The sequence below is a fragment of the Chrysochloris asiatica genome, unplaced genomic scaffold (assembly GCF_000296735.1).
Source record: "Chrysochloris asiatica unplaced genomic scaffold, ChrAsi1.0 scaffold00100, whole genome shotgun sequence".
Classification (NCBI taxonomy): Eukaryota; Metazoa; Chordata; class Mammalia; order Afrosoricida; family Chrysochloridae; genus Chrysochloris; species Chrysochloris asiatica.
This window is the reverse complement of record NW_006408618.1, coordinates 5,818,687-5,837,877: the sequence shown is the minus strand read 5'-3', so window position 1 is coordinate 5,837,877 and position 19,191 is coordinate 5,818,687.

The following is a 19,191-nucleotide window of genomic DNA, read 5'->3' as shown; positions in this document are numbered from 1 at the left end:
CTGCTAACCTGAAGGTTGGCAATCTGCTTCCATCAAGATTACAGCCAAGGGTCGAGTGTGGGTAGAGGAGGGGGAAAATAAAGTGAATCGAGGTAAACACTGTTAACTGGTGGCACATGGAGTGAATTGCAATCATGGTAATGACAAGAAGTGTTGTTTTCTCAACTTGTTGAATGTGGGACTGACACACACAACAGTTACCAAACATCTTTAGGACAAGGTTATGTAAAACTTCACTCAATTTATAATAAAAAGTAAATAAATAAATAACTGCTGCCCAGTTTGAGTTGTTACCCTAAGATTTCATTTCTGAAATAAAAAAGGGTACTTCTTATTTTTGGCAGGCCACTTCCAACCTCCTTACTACTAGTTGCTGTTGGAGAGTCACCTGTTATCTTTCTGAGGAGAAGCCCAGACAATGACCCACAGAGATTTCTGAGGGGGTGGGGAATAAATGCCCTTCACACACACACAAACATAAAAAGATTAAAGCCAAGAAAGCCCTATGGAGCAGTTGTGTTTGGTAACACACAAGGTCCCTGTGAGTCAGAACATTTTTGAAAATTATGGGCTTGTTTTGTGTTTTATTTTTGACTTTTTGAGTGTCTTCCCATAGGGAGAAATACACACACAACAGTTACCAAACATTGTTAGGACAATGTCATATACACAACACACTTTTAGCACTATACAGCTGACTTCTATAAATTCAAGGGAAAGTTCGTACTTCTTTTTAATTTTTTTATTTTTTTTTTACCTCTAGTTTTGTTGCTGGTGTGTGTCCTCAAGGTGATTCCAGCTCATAGTGACACTAAGTGACAGAAAAGGACTGTATCATAGGGGTATCCTAGACTGGAGTCTCCATTGGAGTAGATTGCCATGTATTTTCTCACTAGAAGTTACTGCTGGGTTCATCCCACCAACTTCTTGCTTAGGAACCAAACACTTAACCATTGAACCACTGTGGCTCTTTGCCTATAGTCTATAGCTTTGTTGTTTCTATGATGTCAAGTCAGTTCCAAGACTCATAGTAACCCTATATACAACTGAATGAAACACTGCCCAGTCCTGCGCCAGTCTCACGATAGTTATGTTTGAGCCTATTGTTTCTGCCACTGTATCAATCCATCTCATTAGAGGTCTTCATCTTTTTTGTTGATCCTCCACTTTACTAAACATGTTGTTCTTCTCCAGGGTCTGGTTCCTCCTGACAATTGTCCAAAATATGAGAGACAAAGTCTCATAGCTCTTGCATCAGAGGAACTTTCTGACTATCTTTCTTCCAAGATTTGTTTATTCTTTCTGGCAGTCCATGGTACTGTCAATATTTTTCGACAACACCTTAATTCAAATGCATCAATTCTTTTAAGGCCTTCCTTATTCATTGTTCAACTTTCCTATGCATATGAGGTGATTTGAAAATGCCAGGACTTGGATCAGGCACACCTTAGTCCTTGGAGTGACATTTAACAATAAAAATAGGTCTTTTTCAGCAGATTTTCCCAATGCAATATGTCATTTGATTTCTGCTTCCTTGAACATTGATTATGGATCCAAGCTAAAATCCTCTTCACTTCCAGCAAGCAAGGTTGTGTTGTCTGCATATCACAGGCTATTAATTAGTCTTTCACCAATCCTGATACCAAGTTCTTCTTCATATAATCCTGCTTCTCAGGTGATTTGCTCATCATACAGACTGAATAAGTATGATGAAAGGATACAACCCTGACACAAACCATTCTTGATTTTAAATCATTCAGTATTTCCTTGTTCTGTTAAACAGTTGCCTCTTGGCACAATTACATATTCTGGAATACTCATCCTTCAAAATGTTATTCATAGTTTGTAATGATCTACACAGCTGAATGTCTTTGCATTGTCAAGAAAGCACAAATAAACATCTTTCTGGTACTTTCTGTTTCAGCCAAGATCCATCTGACATCAACAGTGATATCCCTTATTGCACATTCTCATCTGAATATGCCTTGAATTTCTGTCAGCTCCCTGTCAATGTATTGCTACAACTAGTTTTGAATTATCTTCAGTAAAATTTCATTTGCATAAGATATTAATGACATTGTTTGATGATTTCTGCATTCTGTTGGGTCACCATTCTTTGGAAATGACATAAAATTGGATCTTTTCCAATTGGTTGACTAGGCACATGTCTTCCAAATTTCTAGGCATAGTGATGCATCAGTTTTTTGAAAGATTGCAACTTGCATTCCATCAATTGCAGGAGCCCTATTTTTCTCCAGTGCCTTCAGTGAAGCTTAGAGTTCTTCCTTCAGTACTATTGGTTCTTGATCATATGCTACCTATTGAAATGGTTGAACATTGACCAACTCTTTTTGGTAGAGTCACTCTGTATTTTCCTACCATCTTCTTTTGATGCTTTTTGTGTCATTCAATATTTTGCCCATAGAATCCTTCAATACTGCAGCCAGATGTGTGAATCCTGTGTTTTCTTCACTTCTGTCAGCTTGGGAAATGCTGAACGTGTTCTTCCCTTTTGATCTTCTGAGTCTGGAGCTATGTACATTGCATTATAATGCTTGTCTTAGTCTTCTCAAGCTGCGCTTAGAAAAATTTTGTTTTCCTCTTTTACGTCCTCATTTCTTCTAGTCACTTTCGTTTCTCTACTTTCAAGAGTAAGTCTCAGAGTCTTCTTACATCTGTTTTGGTCTTTTCTTTCTTCCCTATCTATTTAATGACTTTTTGCTTTCTTCCTGAATGATGTTCTTGATGTTATCCAACAACTCTTCATTATTGGGTCATCAGTGTCTACTGCATCAAACTTGTACTTTATATGGTCTCTAAATTCAGGTGGGATATACTTAAATTCCTGTTTTGGCTCTCATGGACTTGTTTAATTTTCTTTAACTTCAACTTGAACTTGCATAAGAGCAACTGATGATCTGTTCCACAGTTAGCCCCTGGCTTTGTTTTAGATGATGATATTGAACTTTTTCATTGCTTCTTCCCATGGATGTAGTGAGTTTGACTCCTGTGTATTTCATCTGATAATGTCCATGTGTATAGTTGTCATTTATGTTGGTAGGAGAAAGGTATTTGCAATGAATAAATTATTGGTGTTACAAAATTCTATCATCAATCTCTAATGTCATTTCTAGCACCAAAATCACATTTTCCTACTACTGATCCTTCCTCTTTGTTTCCAACTTTTGACTTCCAAAACACCAGTAATTATTATGCATCTCAATTGCATGTTTGATCAGTTTCAGACTGAAGAAGTTGGTTGTTGTTGTTAAGTGCCTTTTAGTCGATTCTGACTCATAGCAACCCTGTATAGGGTTTCTGAGGAACAGCTAGTAGGTTTGAACTACCGACTTTGTGGTTCACAGTCCAGTGCTGAAGAAGTTGATAGAAGTCTTCAATTTCTCATCATTGGCTTTAGCGGCTGGTATGCAAATTTGAATAATAGTGGTATTGACTGCCTTCCTTTATGGTATATGGACATTATCCTGTCACAAACAGGGTTGTACATCAAGAAAGATCTTGAAGTGTTCTTTTTGCCAATGAACATGATATTGTTCCTCTTCAGTTTGTCATTCCAGCATAGTAAACCATCAGTTTATCTTATTCAAAATGTCCAATACCAGTCCAGTACAGCTCACTGATCGATCTTTATGCATACCATTTCATTTTTGGTGCCTTCTAATTTTCCTAGATTCATACTTTGTACAATTCAGGTTAAGCACTGGACCATAAGGTCAGTTCAAACTGCAAGATTGGCGGTTCAAGCCCACCTTTCTCCTTGGGAGAAAGATGAGGCTTTCTGCTCCCACAAAACTTTAAAAAGTTTCGGAAACCCTGTACAGAGTTGCTATGAGTTAGAACCAACTCAAAGGCACTTAACAACAAAAACCTTTCAGAAGTTGTCTGCCTCTCCTTCCTAGTTTGTCTACTATGGGTTCTCCTAATGATATTTAAAATGCTGGTCATATAACTTCCAACAGTACCGCAAAACACATGCGACCACAGTTTGGCAAACTGATGGATGAGTGGTGGGTCTATAGCTTTACATTCTTGTCATCTGCTGAATTTGGATTCTAGCAGTCACCAACCCTGTCCTGTTTCTTGTCAACCTCCTATTTGTATATCTTCTCCAATTTGATTACCCCGTCTTCTCTGGCCTTATTCAAGGTCTTGGAAACATAGGAAATATGTTTGCTAAAACCCACAACTATGCTTTATTAGCATGAATTTATATAACACTTAACATAATCTTTGCTTATGTCTTTTAAAAAATAGCACCATTAATTCTAGTGAGATGATTTTTAAAAATTTTTAGTGACATAACTTGACCAAGTCATTTAACCTGTTTGGCCTTGAGTTCTTGCACTCATTTCTGTTGAATTGATTCCAACTCATAACAACTCTATAGGGCAAAGTAGAACTTACCCATAGGATTTCCAAGTCTTTCCTATTAAGGAACCAGACTGCCACATCCCACTTAGCATATGAGTGCTTAACTAATGTGTTGCCAGGACTCCTTGAGTTTACATTGTTACTCTATAAATAATTGTTCAATTGAATTGAAATAAGGAATTGAGCTAAATGAGGTCTATAGTTAAATCACAAATAAGAGAACACCTTGCATTTGCATGGTAATTGTTACTTCCTGGAAGATGTTTATATTGATCTCTGGAGACTATTATATTTGTTCTTTAGTTCATGCCTAGCTCATACAAAGTGTTGTACTCTGCCTTATATATTTTTATTTGCTCAGCATGCATTATGCTCCATGGGTAGTACAATCTCAAGAATTGTTCGCTAATGATAAAGATGAAGTCTAGAAGGGTTAGGCAAAGATCGTCTAGTTCTTTGAGAACTCCTTGAGAAGTCTTGGATTTAATACCCTAGAATGCCCAAAGTTCAGTTCCATTTTAACCAACTCTCCAGTCTGTTCTCTAGATAGGACAATTACAGTAGAAATAAGATTTCTGAGCCTAAAGGAATAGTATTACTGCACAAGAATTGGTAGTGTCCATTCTTATTCAAATTCATTCTTCCTCCACTGCCATTTGCTTTCCTTTTGTTGTTAAGTGCCATGGTGTTGATTCCAACCCATAGCAACCCTGTATAGGATTTCCAAGGGGTAGCTGGTGATCTTGAACCACTGACCTTGCAGTTCAAACAACTATGCAGTGGAATGTATTAGGCCACAGCACCACACCAGCTCTGGCATTCAGTATGTTAATGCTGATTTACACTCTTCCCACCCTATTCCCAAGATTTTTAGCTCAGTTCCCCAGACAAATAGGCCTCTTCCCCCACCCAAAATTATTGTGAGGTATAGACATTCCACTAGCTTGTTTGAGAATGGACCCTGGTGTCTCAAAAGTAAGGCATCTGAAAATTTAGCCCCTGGGCACCATGTGAACTTTAGCATCACCGAGCACAGCTGGAATTGCTTTCATAGGCATTCATATGAATAGGCATTCATCCATTCAGCAATGTTCACTGAATGATCCCTCTATCCACAGTATACAAAAACAGTGTCCAGATGGGAGGAACCAGACATGGTTTCCCATAGCTTGGGCTTCTGGAAGCCATGTAAGGGTATGTGAGGAACAAAGTCACTCCCAACATCGCCTAAGGTGCTCCTCACAGGAGGCATATCCTAGGATTCCACAGACCAGTGATCTAGCTCCAGCCCCATGGGAACTTGTCATAGGATTACATGCAGCTCATCTCACCCATGCACCCTAAGGAACCTTGTACCTCAGGGATAATCTCTCTTGTCATTACCTGCCTCACAGGGTTGTTGAGAGGATTTAATGAGATAATGTTTGTAAAGCTTTTTGAGCTCCTCAGAAGAATGAACTGTGCTATATAAATGCAAAACATCATTATTATAGTGATCACATAAGCATTCATTCTAGTTAAAACCATGGGGAGAGGAACCCTGATTCCATTATAATCTCCTATTTCCAAGAGCTGATAACATTCTGAAATATGTGCCCTTTTTCCAAGTGAAATTCTCCACCTTTATAATCAACTCAGAAGTGAAATGTTTGGGGAAAATTTCAGAAATTTCTCTTTAGTCTTTTTAAAGAAGGAAGAACACTAAATAAGCACACTTTGCCTGCTTACAAAAGAAGTGTTTTGACCAAAATCATTCAAAAAGGCTGAGCTTTATGACTTCAAATTTAGCTGGTCTTTAGTCCCCACTGAGATAAATGGAGCAGTGTTAAATCTGAAAGGGGAAAATTGGTTTGGCAAGATTCTAATGTTTGAATCTGCCACTCAAGGGTGGCTGAACAGAGGCTGATTTTTCCATATAACGCAATTGGTTCTTTCTATAGGAATTATTCCAATGATTTTTCCCACCCTGGATAATGAGGTATGTTATTTTGACAATAATTTATCCTTCCAAGTTAGAAAGATCATTGATTTTCAGAAGTCCTTCAAAGTCCTTTTTCTTGTATAGAATCAGTCACTGAGGAGGAGAAGAAACTACTGTAGAGCAGGGGTCTCAACAGTAAATGAATTTTGGGGCCAGGTAGACAACATAAGGGAGGTAAGTAGTTCAGGCATAGTGACAACTGGACTTCCATGTTGGGGGCAATGTTAGGAAATGGTGGAGCTATGGGTGGCTGGAGAGTCCGCCTGAAGGATCTGCCCCTTCTTGGTTCTCGCTTGCTCTGGTCAGAGATACAGGTCAAGGTTTCTTTCAGCTTTCCAGAAAAGCCAGAAATCAATAATTCATCATGTCTCAATTTTAAATGCTATTCACAAATTCTGCCCCCATCCCTCTTTTTTTCCTTCTTTTTTTTTTTTTTTTTTAAACATTTTATAGCCAAACCAAATATCTGGTCCATGGGCAGTTTTGCTCAATCTTGTAAAATTTCCAATGAAATCATAGTGGAGGGGAAAGGGAAGATTTCTCCCCTGTAGAACCCAGAGTCTTAAAAATAACAGAAGAATCATAACATTCTGACATCACCTTCTTCTTCATCTTGATATTTCTCTTTCTTCTACCTGCCCTTTCTCTCTGTGTTTCAGCCTCCTCCTTAACAACATTAGTACATTAGGAGTACCTGTGTTGTAGGGCTGTTGTAGGTAATGAATGAGAGAATATATATAGAAAGCTCCTGGAACACTGGCATGTGATGAGCATTCAGCAAGTCCTATCTGTTACTATTGTTGGTCCTTATTTTAACTAACTAGATGGTAGCCTAGGTCTATAGAAAAGGACATCATGTTTGGCAAATTAGAGGGCTTCTGAAAATAAGGGAAGCCTCAATAAGACAAATTGGCATAGTCATGCAACAATGGACTCATATCAATGATCAGGAAGATGGCAAAGGATCAGGTAATGTTTTATTCTGTTTATATAAGATTACTGTCTTGACAGCAACAACAAGACCAAAGCCTGGGAACCAAGTCCGCCATCCTTTCTATTTCACTACATTGTCTCGTAGCTCAATTCATTCTAGTCCAATTCAGTCCAACAATGTCTTAGGGAGTCTTGGTGTGGCAACATAGGATAAGCATTGGACCACAAAATCAGTTTGAACAGCAAGTCAGTGATTCAAACTCATCAACTGCTCCTCAGAAACTCTATACAGGGCCATTATGGGTCAGAACTGACTTGATGGTTCTTAACAAAGATGGATGATACTTCCATCAAGATGGCAGGCATACTACATAGGCTCTCTAACACAAAGATTGTTATTGTTATTGTTAAATGCCGCCAAGTCAGGTTTAACACATAGCAAGCCTGTATAGGGTTTCCTGGAGCAGCTGGTGGATTTGAATTGCTGACCTTGTGGTTTGCAGTCCAGTGCTGATCCTACAGCACCACAGCAGGAGTGCAACACAAAGATATGAGAGACCAAATGAAACAGATAAAAAATCTGGCACCCTGAACTTCAGAGAAAAGGTTAGAGAAGTGGATTGAGTGCTTGCTAGGAGGAGAAGCTAAGTAGGTACAGCAAGAGAGGGAGACTGAGTGGTAAACACTTGATATGTATATGTAAAGAAAGGGAGAGAGCTCTAGTAGCATAGTTGTTACAAGTCCAGCTGCTAACCTCAAGGTCAGCAGTTTAAAACTACCAGCTGTTCCACAAGAAAAAGATGAGACTTTCTGCCCATGTAAAAATTTACAGCTTCAGAAACCCTATGCAGGGTTGCTATGAGTCGGAACCGACTCCATGGTACAATATTTGTGTGTGTGTCTTTGCAGTCTGGCACATTAACCCACAGCACCACACCAGTACACTCTCTATATCTATATCTATATCTATATATACACACACATAAACGTTTATTATCAAGGAAATTACTTACAATTGCAGAGTCTCAGGTCCTCATCAGAAGAGATTAAGCTTTACTACACATCTATTATATTGGAAACAGGCCACACCCCCAAGAAAACATCCTTTCAATGGATTGAATGATAATGGCCACTTATCATAGAGTGTTTTAGGTTTCGTCACCATGGAAATAAGCACATCTTAACTGCTAAAACCTGGTAGTGTACTGGTTACGAATCGGGCTGTGAACCTTAAGGCCAGCAGTTCGAAACTACCAGCCGTTCCTCAGGAGAAAGATGAGGCTTTCTGCTCCCATAAAGATTTACAGCCTCGGAAACCCTGTACAGAGTCGCTATGGGTTGGAACCGACTCGAAGGCACTTAACAACAACAACAACTGCTAAAACCATTAGAAATCTTTTCCTAGTCAACTTGACACAGAACCCTAACTATTACATACCATCCTTGTCAACTTGGCTCTTATAAACCATATGCATTATCTCTAAATAAAAAAAAAAATTGTAGTCATACTTGTTCCTCACATGATGAAATTAAAACATGTACAACCAAAAATGCACTGGCCCCATTTACATTTTATATGTAACAAGTGAACAAAGAAAAAACATTTGCTACACACATACAAAAGAAAATAAAAATTGTATATTCATTTAAATATGCAAAGGACACATTCTGTAAGCCAGCCTCCTGCCCATAGACACACAGCCTTTTTCAGTTCATGGGCCTGGAGTGTGCAGCTGCTCTGTCTTCCCAAAGAACTGCCTCTACTGTTACTGCTTGTCCAGGTGAGGATCCCACGCTCCTCTCATACTCTTCCTTCTTGATCATCCTGGGATCCTCTGTTTCTGAAATGAAAGATTAGCCACTCTCCCACGTTAGTTACGCATCTTCTACAATTAGTTTGACAATCGCAATTAATCCTACTGACAGTTACTCACAAATTAAATAATAAAATTCTATCAATATCATCCCCCACGCCTTTCACCAGACTCATCTGGAAAAGAGGACAGCTAGTCAGTGGGGATTCTACTGTACTCTCGCCTCCATTCTGAAACTAAGCAGACTCATGAAAGCTTGTAAGCCAGTCGCTTCATAACTTTATGGTGGTGGTTATGTGCCGTGGAGTTGGTTCTGACTCATAGCTACCCTATACAGGGTTTCCGAGGCTGTAAATCTTTATGGGAGCAGAAAGCCTTATCTTTCTCCTGCGGAACAGCTGGTAGTTATGAACTGCTGACCTTGCTGTTTTCAGCCCCGATTAGTAATAACTATGCTACCAGAGCTCCTTTCATACCTTTATAGCACCTCAGTTTTAATAGCCAATGTCTAAATTGCCCATTGCTATCAACCCAGTACACTGGGAAAAAAAGCATATTCCTTGATCTGAAGAATCTTCTATTCCAGTTGGAATTTTGAGCAACTGTATCCATAAGCAAAAGTCCAGCCCAACAAATTGTAGCAATTTACACTTGCTCACAGTATCAAACATCCTTATGGTCATCTGGTTAGGTTCCGGTCAGCTTAACCCTAGCCATTTGACCTACTTTACCAGCCTTTAGATAAGCTAGATCAAATGGTACCCGCTGCAAGTTTGGGCGTTCACACACACCTTGCTGCATTTCAAACAAGTTGGCTTCTTCATTCTTGGCCCTAGCTACCAGGGGCTAGGTCAGTGCCTGTGGTCTCAGGTGTTCACACAACTTCCTAAACTTCAGAACAGCCAGCCTTTCCCTTATCTCATCTCATCTTAAGGTCAACGGGTATAAATGGAATATGTACAAACTCAGCCCTGTCTTTGTTGCTGCATTTCCCTTGATACCACGCACATGTAGACCCAGGTGGTCACTGGTAAGCATACTGCTCAATGGTTCCCTTTAAATTTTACTCCTAGAAGGGGGTTTTCCCTGATGGGCCAATTTTCCTTGCCTTGATGCCTCCAAAACTCAAAACACCAACCTGTCTGCTTTTTTTTTCTTTGTTTTCTTTCAAACATGAATCTCCTGTTCTCCCAACAGTTCTAGGTTGGTCTGCACCTCTTTTCAAATGCAAATGTCTCAACTCTGAAGATTCTGGGTGGGGCTCAGGATTCCATCTAAGGCCCCATGCCCTACAAAGGCTTAAAGCAAAAGGCCTATTTTTTCAGGCAAATTCTAACTCCCTTTTAGAAAATCTAATTAATTATAGGCTGAAGGCTGAAGGCAGACTTACAACTGCTCTGTAATCATAGTTTTCAATATTCATTTCTATCACACATGTATGTCTATTTTATAATAATAGGCAGGAGAAACCAATATTCAAAAGACATTCAAACACATAAACCTTTTAAAAATGTTCAAGTTCAATCTTTTCTTCTCCCTTGGACTAATCCTATTCATATGCATATGGTCTTGGGCCCCTGAGAAGCTGGATTCTAGAAGGCCCTGGCCTTTGATCAGTCATCCTTTTCACTAACCAGCATGTCATTGGCACCAAGATACTCCAAAAGCTGCTGCTGTCTCCTCTGCTTAAGCATATTATCCCATGCCCCTTTCTGCTTTCTTTTACAAAACCTCATACCTTGTGAGTCTGAAGCCATTGCAATGAATCCCACTCCTGGTGCCAGCTGCTGAAACCAAGTAGGAACCATGTCTGACTTCCTCTGAGTCCACAAGGGAAAAAGAGGACCAAATTCAAAGTCAACCCATGGTTGATTCCTATGAAATGGGGATCAGATATGCCTCCATCCTATGTAAGTGCCTTTAAAATTAGTCAAACTTGAGAAGCAACTTAGAAAAACTCATCTTTGTGATTTTGCTTCTCTAGAATCCCACTCTCTTGGTACCACATGTCTTAGGCCAGCTTTACTAGAGAAGCAAAATCAGTGAAACATATATATGTATATAGAGAGAGGGTTGTTTATTATCAAGGAAGTGGCTTACAGTTGCAGAGTCCCCGGTTCTCAGTGAAAGAGAGAGCCTTTTCTGAGAGTCTATTATAGTGGAAACAGACCATACACTCAAGGAAACATCCTTTCAATTGGTTGGCTGCTCATGGCCACTCACCACAGAGTTAACTATGCCTGTGTTACATTTCATCACCATGGGAATAAGCACTTGTTAACTGCCAAACCACTAGAAATCCTGGCCTACTCAAGTTGACACGGAACCCTATCTATTATAATAATCAGTTAAATACAAATATGACAACCCCACAATGCCATGAAGAGGACATACAATTTTAGCTCACATGAAGAAACAAGATAGAATGGCTCAAAAAACAACCAATATGCAGACTCAGAAAATGTTTCTGATTAAGAAAAGGTAATGGAACTAACTAAAAAAGAATGGTATTTAGGTACCTTATAAGTATTAACAAAAAGATTGAGAGAAGCAAGGAGAACACAGAAAAAACCTTAGAAGAATTCAGTAAAACACTGCAAAAACAAACTGACAAAATAATGAAATTTTTAAACAATATAAAACCTGTGATTAGAAATCTAGAAAATTAATATCAAGATTTCAGAAATGGATGATACATTAAAAGAACAAAGATATAGATTCCAAGTAATGGAATCCCGGATTAGTGAACTTGAAGGTAAGTCTCACAATATTGGTATGCTAGAAGGACAATCAGAAAAAAGAATGAAAAATATCCAACGACAGCTTAGGTTTCTTGTGGGACAACATGAAGAGGAACAACTTAGGGGTGATCAGAATTCCAGAAAAGAAAGAGACAATAAAAAACACAGAGAAATCTGTTTAAGAGTTGTTGGAAGAAAACTTCCCTAACATCATAAAAGATGAGAAGATTAACATACAGGAAGCTGACCAAAAGATCCCAAAAGAAAATCACCAAGACATATCATAATTAAACTTTCCAAAACCAAAGACAAGGAAAGAATCCTGAGAGCAGTTCAGCAAAAACAAAAAGTTATCTACAAAGGAGAACCAATAAGACTAAACTCTGATTTCTCAGCAGAAACCAGCAGGCAAGAAGGCAATGGGATGGCATATATGAAAGAAAAAGACTTGATAACAAGGAATCATATACCCAGAAAAGGAGTCCCTCAAATATAACAGTGAAATTAGGATGTTTCCTCATAAACAGAAATTAAAGGAATTTGTAATGACCTGGTCAACTTTACAAAAAATGCTAAAGGATGTTCTTTGGACTGAAAAGAAACAATAACAGTCAACAACCTGAGATTACTCTACATGACAACACTACCTAGAACCCAATCCATATATTGGAGTATTTAAAATATTTAAAGACTGAAAATAGGGATCAGAGATATCAATTTATAATGAAGTCAATTACAAAGCAAAATGATTGAATAGTGTAGATACAGAAGTTCCAAATGGCACAGAAGTCAAGTAGATTTCAAGATAAAAGTGATGGTTTTAAGTAGGGAAAATAAATAAATAAATACAGGGCAACTGCAAAGAAAATTAATAACGTTGCACATCAAATTGAAAAAGGAAAATCAGAAAGATTTAGTAGACATTAACACAATAAAAAAGGAGCTCTGGTAGTGTACTGGTTATGAGTCAGGCTGCTAATCTCAAGGTCAGTGATTCAAAACAAGTGGTTCTGCAGGAGAAAGATGAAGCTTTCTGCTTTGGTAAAGATTTACAGCCTTGGAAACCCTATACAGAGTTGCTATGAGTCAAAACTGACTCCACGGTGCATAACCCCAACCACCAACACAATAGAAATGAAATGAAGGAAAAAATCCACAAACAAAATGAACCTAGTGCAGGAAACTTTGTGGAACAAAGAAACCAGCAGCACCATGGAAAATCACACAGCAAAATGACAGCAATCAATCTATACCTATTCATAATTACACTGAATTCCAATGGGCTAAGTGCATCAGTCAAGAGACATGGATAGGAACACAGGATCCTTCAATATGTTGTCTACAAGAGGCACATCAAAAAGACGGAGACAGCCTAAATGCCTATCAATAAAAGAATGGTAAACGAACTTGGGTACATACACACAACGGAATACTATGCAATGTTGAAGAATAATGGTGAATCTGCAAAACACCTCACAACAAGGATGAAACTGTAGAACATGATGCTGAGTGAACTTAGCGAATCACAAAAGGACAAATATTGTATAAGATCAATGTTGTAAAAAGTTAAGAAAAGATTTTCTTAGTAAAAGACAACAGCTATGATGATTACAAGGAGCTCTGGTAGCGTAGTGGTTACGAATCAGGCTGCTAACCTCAAGGTCAGCAGTTCGAAACTACCAGCTGTTCCGTGGGAGAAAGATAAGGCTTTCTGCTCCCGTCAAGATTTACCGCCTCGAAAACCCTGTACAAGGTCACTATGGGTCAGAACCAATTCAACGGCGCTTATCAACAACATGATGATTACAGGGAGAGTTGTTGTTAAGTGCCATTGAGTCAGTTCTCATTCATAGCGACCTTGCATAGGGTCTCCAAGGAATGGCAGTTGAGTTTGAACTACTGACCTTGTGGTTCAAACAGACATTATGGTCCTTTGCATTATCCTGCAGTACCACACCCAGACACCTGTGGAGAAGGGGGAAAGGGAGGGGAAATTATTCATGGGGTAGAGCGTGGATATATGTTAACATGAATGACAGGTCAGGCAAGATACAACAAAAAGAAGGCTAGCAGAAGAAAGATGAAGGTAGAGGTGGAGACACAAAGAGGAATGCAATCGTTAAAGTGAATAGCGATAAATACTATTAACTGTCGGTACTTGCAGGGGATTGCAATCATTGTAATGAAGCAAAGTATATGATTTGTTGAATATGAAATCCTATCTGTACATTCACAGTAAAAAAGTTTTAAAAAATTGTAAATTAATTCACAATAAAAACTTAAACAAACAAACAAAAACCAAGAAGAGACCCAGCTCACATAAAACCTGAGCGATGGGAAAGAGTTCAAAGTCAACTGAGCCAATGCAAAGGTGTCCTGATTTTATTCTTATAATCACCTTCTAAAAGTAACCTGTGAAGTTCAGCTTGTCCATTCATTCTCTCCTAGAAGGTACTATATGATGTTAAACTCTAGCAGAAGGGGAAGCATGAGAATAAAGTGGTGTAATGGGGTTTGCTCTGGGTTCCAATTTAGATAAATGACTTGGGCATGTATTTATTTTCTCATCTTATTTGTAAACTAAAGGAGCAGTCCATGACAACTTTTAAGTTCCTCTACCTTTGCCTACCAGGCAGGGCATACTGTTTGTATCTTCTTCCATGTGACCCAATCCCTACTAATATAAGCAATCACCAAATACCTATTGCCAATAACGATTCCTCTCAAACAGCTTATATCTCACTTGGGAGAATAATGTTATATAAATGAAACAGATGATAAAATGTGGTTAAATATAAGAACAAGAAATACAAAGAAGTGCTTTCGGAAATAGGGAGGGAAGTGTGGACTAGACTCATAGTGATTAGGGAAAAATTGGATAATGGGTGAATTTCTGACAGCCATGAAAGAAATTTAGCAGAGGGAGGGAGTGAATTAACAGCAAGGGTGAAAGCTAAGAGAGGGAAGAATATTTTAAAATTTCCAGGAAATGCTTTATCTTTTCTCTGTATTGACTGATATAGACTTAGGAAGTCCTGGTGTGTCACTGTAGGATAGGCACTAGAATGGTAACTGCAAGGTTGGTGGTTCAAACCTACCAACCACTCCTTGGAAAGCCTGTACAGGGTTATGGGTCAGAACCGACTTGACAGCACTTAACAACAGTAACAGCAGTAAAATAAAGGTCAAAAAGTTGTAGTATGTATTGACCCTGGGAAAACCTTCCAGGTCTCCACCAGGAAGACATTGGGGAAGCATATTATCTAATTGGTACACTCAATTTTTTTATTTATTTAGAACATGTGCCATGGGGATCAAGGAACAAAGGGAGAATAACAAAATTCACACCAAGAATGAAGGGAAGATGGCAAAATTCACACTAGGATTCAAAACTATCCTAATTGATACTAAAGTAACAGGAATGGAAGATGTGTGAGAAAATAGAGACTCCTTTTTATGCTGGACCCTTGTAAGATCTAGCATACAGCTTTTTTGGTGAATAATTACTATAGAAATTGAGTCTAATAAAAGAAATTCAGCATCGCTGTCAACCCTGAGTTTCAGAGTCATCAATGTGAAATATCCTGCCGCTGTCTGTTAGGGAGGATACTTGGTGCCTTGGAGGGGATCGCAAGGAAGATTTCTTCTCTATCACAGAAAAAAACAAATGATCCCAGGACCTGTTTACTATACAGACAACACCCACACACTTCTCCTCTGCAGAGAGGAAAGAACAAAGGACAGAAGGCTTCGGAGATTCTGGTCTTGCTCTGGACAAGATCTGGGAAGGACAAGCTCTTTTGAAATGTAATTGTATTAATTTCAGATCAACCAATGAAGGAAATGCATGAGATGATGAGAAGGCATGTGAGAGCCCATCAAGCAGTAATAGCTCCTGCAGTTTACACCTTCTAAAACATGGGCTGACAGTAGTGCTGGATTTCTCTTATCAGACTCTCTTTTGACAGGAAATATTTATCCATAAAGCCACTTGGGGGATCCCAAAAGGAGGTGTGAACTGGATTTGGGGCTCTGACTTGGGTTGGGTCAAATGATTATGTCTACACACTGTCTAACTTTTCTATTTCTCCATTAACTGACTCATTAAGCTTGGTTTATAAGGGCAGTGTGAAGAGTGTAATGCTGTAGGTTGGGTGTTGGAGTCTTTAAACTCTCATTCATGGAAACCCCATGTGTGTCTTAGTAGAACTGTGCTCTAAATGGTTTTCAGTAGTTGATTTTTCAAAAGTAGATCTCCAAGCCTTTCTTCCCAAGCACCTCTGAGTAGACCCATGCCACTACCTTTTTGGATAGCAACCAGGTGCATTAACATTTGTACTACACAGAGATTTCATGGTGTCTTTAGCTGTTCCATAACTTCTACTAGCAGCCTCTATCCAGCCATCTCAAATAAAACACTAAAGTAAAAGTGGAATGCTTGTCTTTGCAAGTACATCTTCAAGATGAGTCCTCTAGATCTGCTGCCTCCCAACCACATTGCTACCCCTAATCCCTCCCTATAGAGAAATCCTGTCACTGTTGACCCTCTTTAGAAGAGATTCAGCAGGCAATGTCAAGAGAGAATTTCCAGTCAGAGGGATTCAATGGGTAATTGCTTCCCTTCCCCTTGACCAACTACAATATGGATGTTTAAGCACTGTGGGTAGATGCCCACTAAACAGCAGCTGTATGCTCCTAGAAGATATATTTACCCTTGATGAAGTGCTTGTTTGGCCATTAATGGGTAGGCAGGGCAGGAAGAGAATGTAGAGTTTTAAAAATCACCACTGAGCCTGAAACTAACACAGGGCAGAAAAGGCCCAACCTAGGAGACTATGCATTGAAGGAAAGAGGACGGGTCCCACGCTATGAACTTAGGGGAGTCAGTTAACCATGATGAGCTTCACTGTAGTACACATGATGCTCTAACTCAATGGTGGTTATGATCAAAGGGAAACAGTGATATAAAGGGCCAAGGGACTGACCCTGAGGAAAACACTGTCCAGCTGAGTGATGGACAGAGAGTGATCATCTCTCACACTGCATGAGAAGGAAAAATAAGCAAGTCATCAACTCCTCTAGCCAGGAGTCCTTCCCACAGGGCTGCAGGTTATTTACCCAAAAACTCCCACTGCTGTCATGTGGATTCCAACTCCTCGAGACCCTGTGGAACAGAATAGAATGGCCTCACAGAGTTTCCAAGGTTGTCATCTTTGTTGAAGCAGATGGCCACATCTTTCTCCTGTAGAACAATTGGTGGGTTTGAACCATCGACCTGTCAGTTAGCAGCTGAACACTTAACCATTGCACAACCAAGATTCCTGGGATATCTACAGGGAGACCAAAGCAAGTATCATCCAAAGGGGGAACTGTTATTAATCACGCAGGGACAATAGACAAAAATAGCACCATTCCAGACAATTTGAGATATGGGATCTCCTTATTTATCTATAATACTGGCAGCCTTCAGTTGGGGTTCTCTGAGCATCTCTGCAGACTGGGATGGTGGTCTTATCTGGTAGGCAGAAATACCTAGTTTAAGCCCCCACTAAAACTTGAAACATTTACTTATGAAGATCAAAGAGCACAGCCTTCGATATGGATTACATCTCAATGTCAAGAAAACAAAAATCCTCACCACTGGACCAATAAACAACATTCTTATCAATGGAGAAAAGATTGAAGTTGTCAAGGACTGCATTCTTCTTGGATCAACTATCAACACTCGCGGAAGCAGCAGTCAAGAGATCAGACAATGTATTGCATTGGGCAAATCTGCTGCACAGGAACTTTTTAAAGTATTGAAGAGCAGAGATGTCAGCTTGAGGACCAAGGTGCGCCTGACCCAGGCCATGGTGTCTTCAATAGCCTCATATGGATGCAAAAGCTGGACAGTGAATAAGGAAGATCGTAGAAGAATTGATGCCTTTGAGTTGTGGTGTTGGAGGAGAATACTGAAAGTGCCATGGACTGCCAAAAGAACCAAAAGATCTGTTTTGGAAAAAGTGCAGCCAGAGTGCTCCTTGGAGGCCAGGATGGCTAAGCTTTGTCTGTCATACTTTGGACATATTGTCCAGAGGAAACAGTCACCGGAGAAGGATGTCATGCTGGGTAAGGTGGAGGGTCAGAGAAAAAGAGGAAGACCCCCATTGAGATGGACTGGCCAGGTGGCATCATTGATGGACTTAAGTGTGGCAGCAGTAGTGAGGTTGGCCCAGGATTGGACATTGTTTCATTCTGCTATGCATGGGGTCGCTATGAGTCGGTTCCAACTTGATGGCACCTGACAACAGCAACAACAAATCTCCCCTAAAAAACAGCTGCCCATGTGTGTCAGTAGACCTGTGTTCCTTAAGGTTTTCAGTAGCTGGTTGTTCGGCAGTAGATCTCCAAGTCTTTCTTCAAAAGTACCCCATGCAGAATTTGAACCTCTAACCTTTCCATTAGCAGCCAAGTGCATTAATTGTACCACCCAGGAACAACCATTCAAGCCCTAGGAAGGCATACTGGAAGGGCTCTAACCTTGCTTCTGAGCTTATAGACCTAGGAGACACTAGAAAAACCCTAAGCAGCTGAGATGATCTCTTCTCCATCTCTTCTCTCATTTTCTCACTCATTTCTCTTTGCCCTAGAGAAAACCCAGGAGGCACAGGTCTTGTTATCTGAGAAGTGGTTTCTCTCAATCAAATCTCAGAGCCTAGACAAGACTGTCCTAGGCACTGAGGGACATGATGGGGTATATAGTAAAATCCTGTCTTGGAGTTGCAAACAACTAGGGATGGAGGTAGGTTTGGAGTTGAGGGTCCTCCAGACATGAGATGACTAAAGAATCAGAAGCATACACTACACCCGGGATTTGTCCCTAAGGAGGGAGTTCTCAGTGAGCACAAAGGATTTGCTGGGGCACCATGGAGAGGCAAGAAGAGAGGCATCCAGGCAGAGTGAAAAGAGAGAGGCAAAGCCAGGAGGTTGGCCACAGGTCTGCTCACTGACTGCTCAGTGAGGAGATCAAGGTGTGTTCCCTTGTCTCTTATTCAGCACCTGCCTTGTTTACACAAACATATCTCGCCTCTGTAGACTGTAATGAGGAGAGAAAAAAGAACAAAAGAAAATTACCCTCTGTAGTTCTTCTTTTCCCATACTGCTCTATTTTCTAATGTTATTTTTGCTTTTACTCAACAACAACAAAAAAAATCTTCTTGCAAAGTCTTCTTTTAGTAGATTGCATTTACTTCTGGCCTTAGAGAACGTTCAGGAATTCATGCCACCCTCTGGTACAAGGGGTCTGAGGCAGTTTTATCTTTTCTAGGCTGGGCCCTGGCAGGGGCTA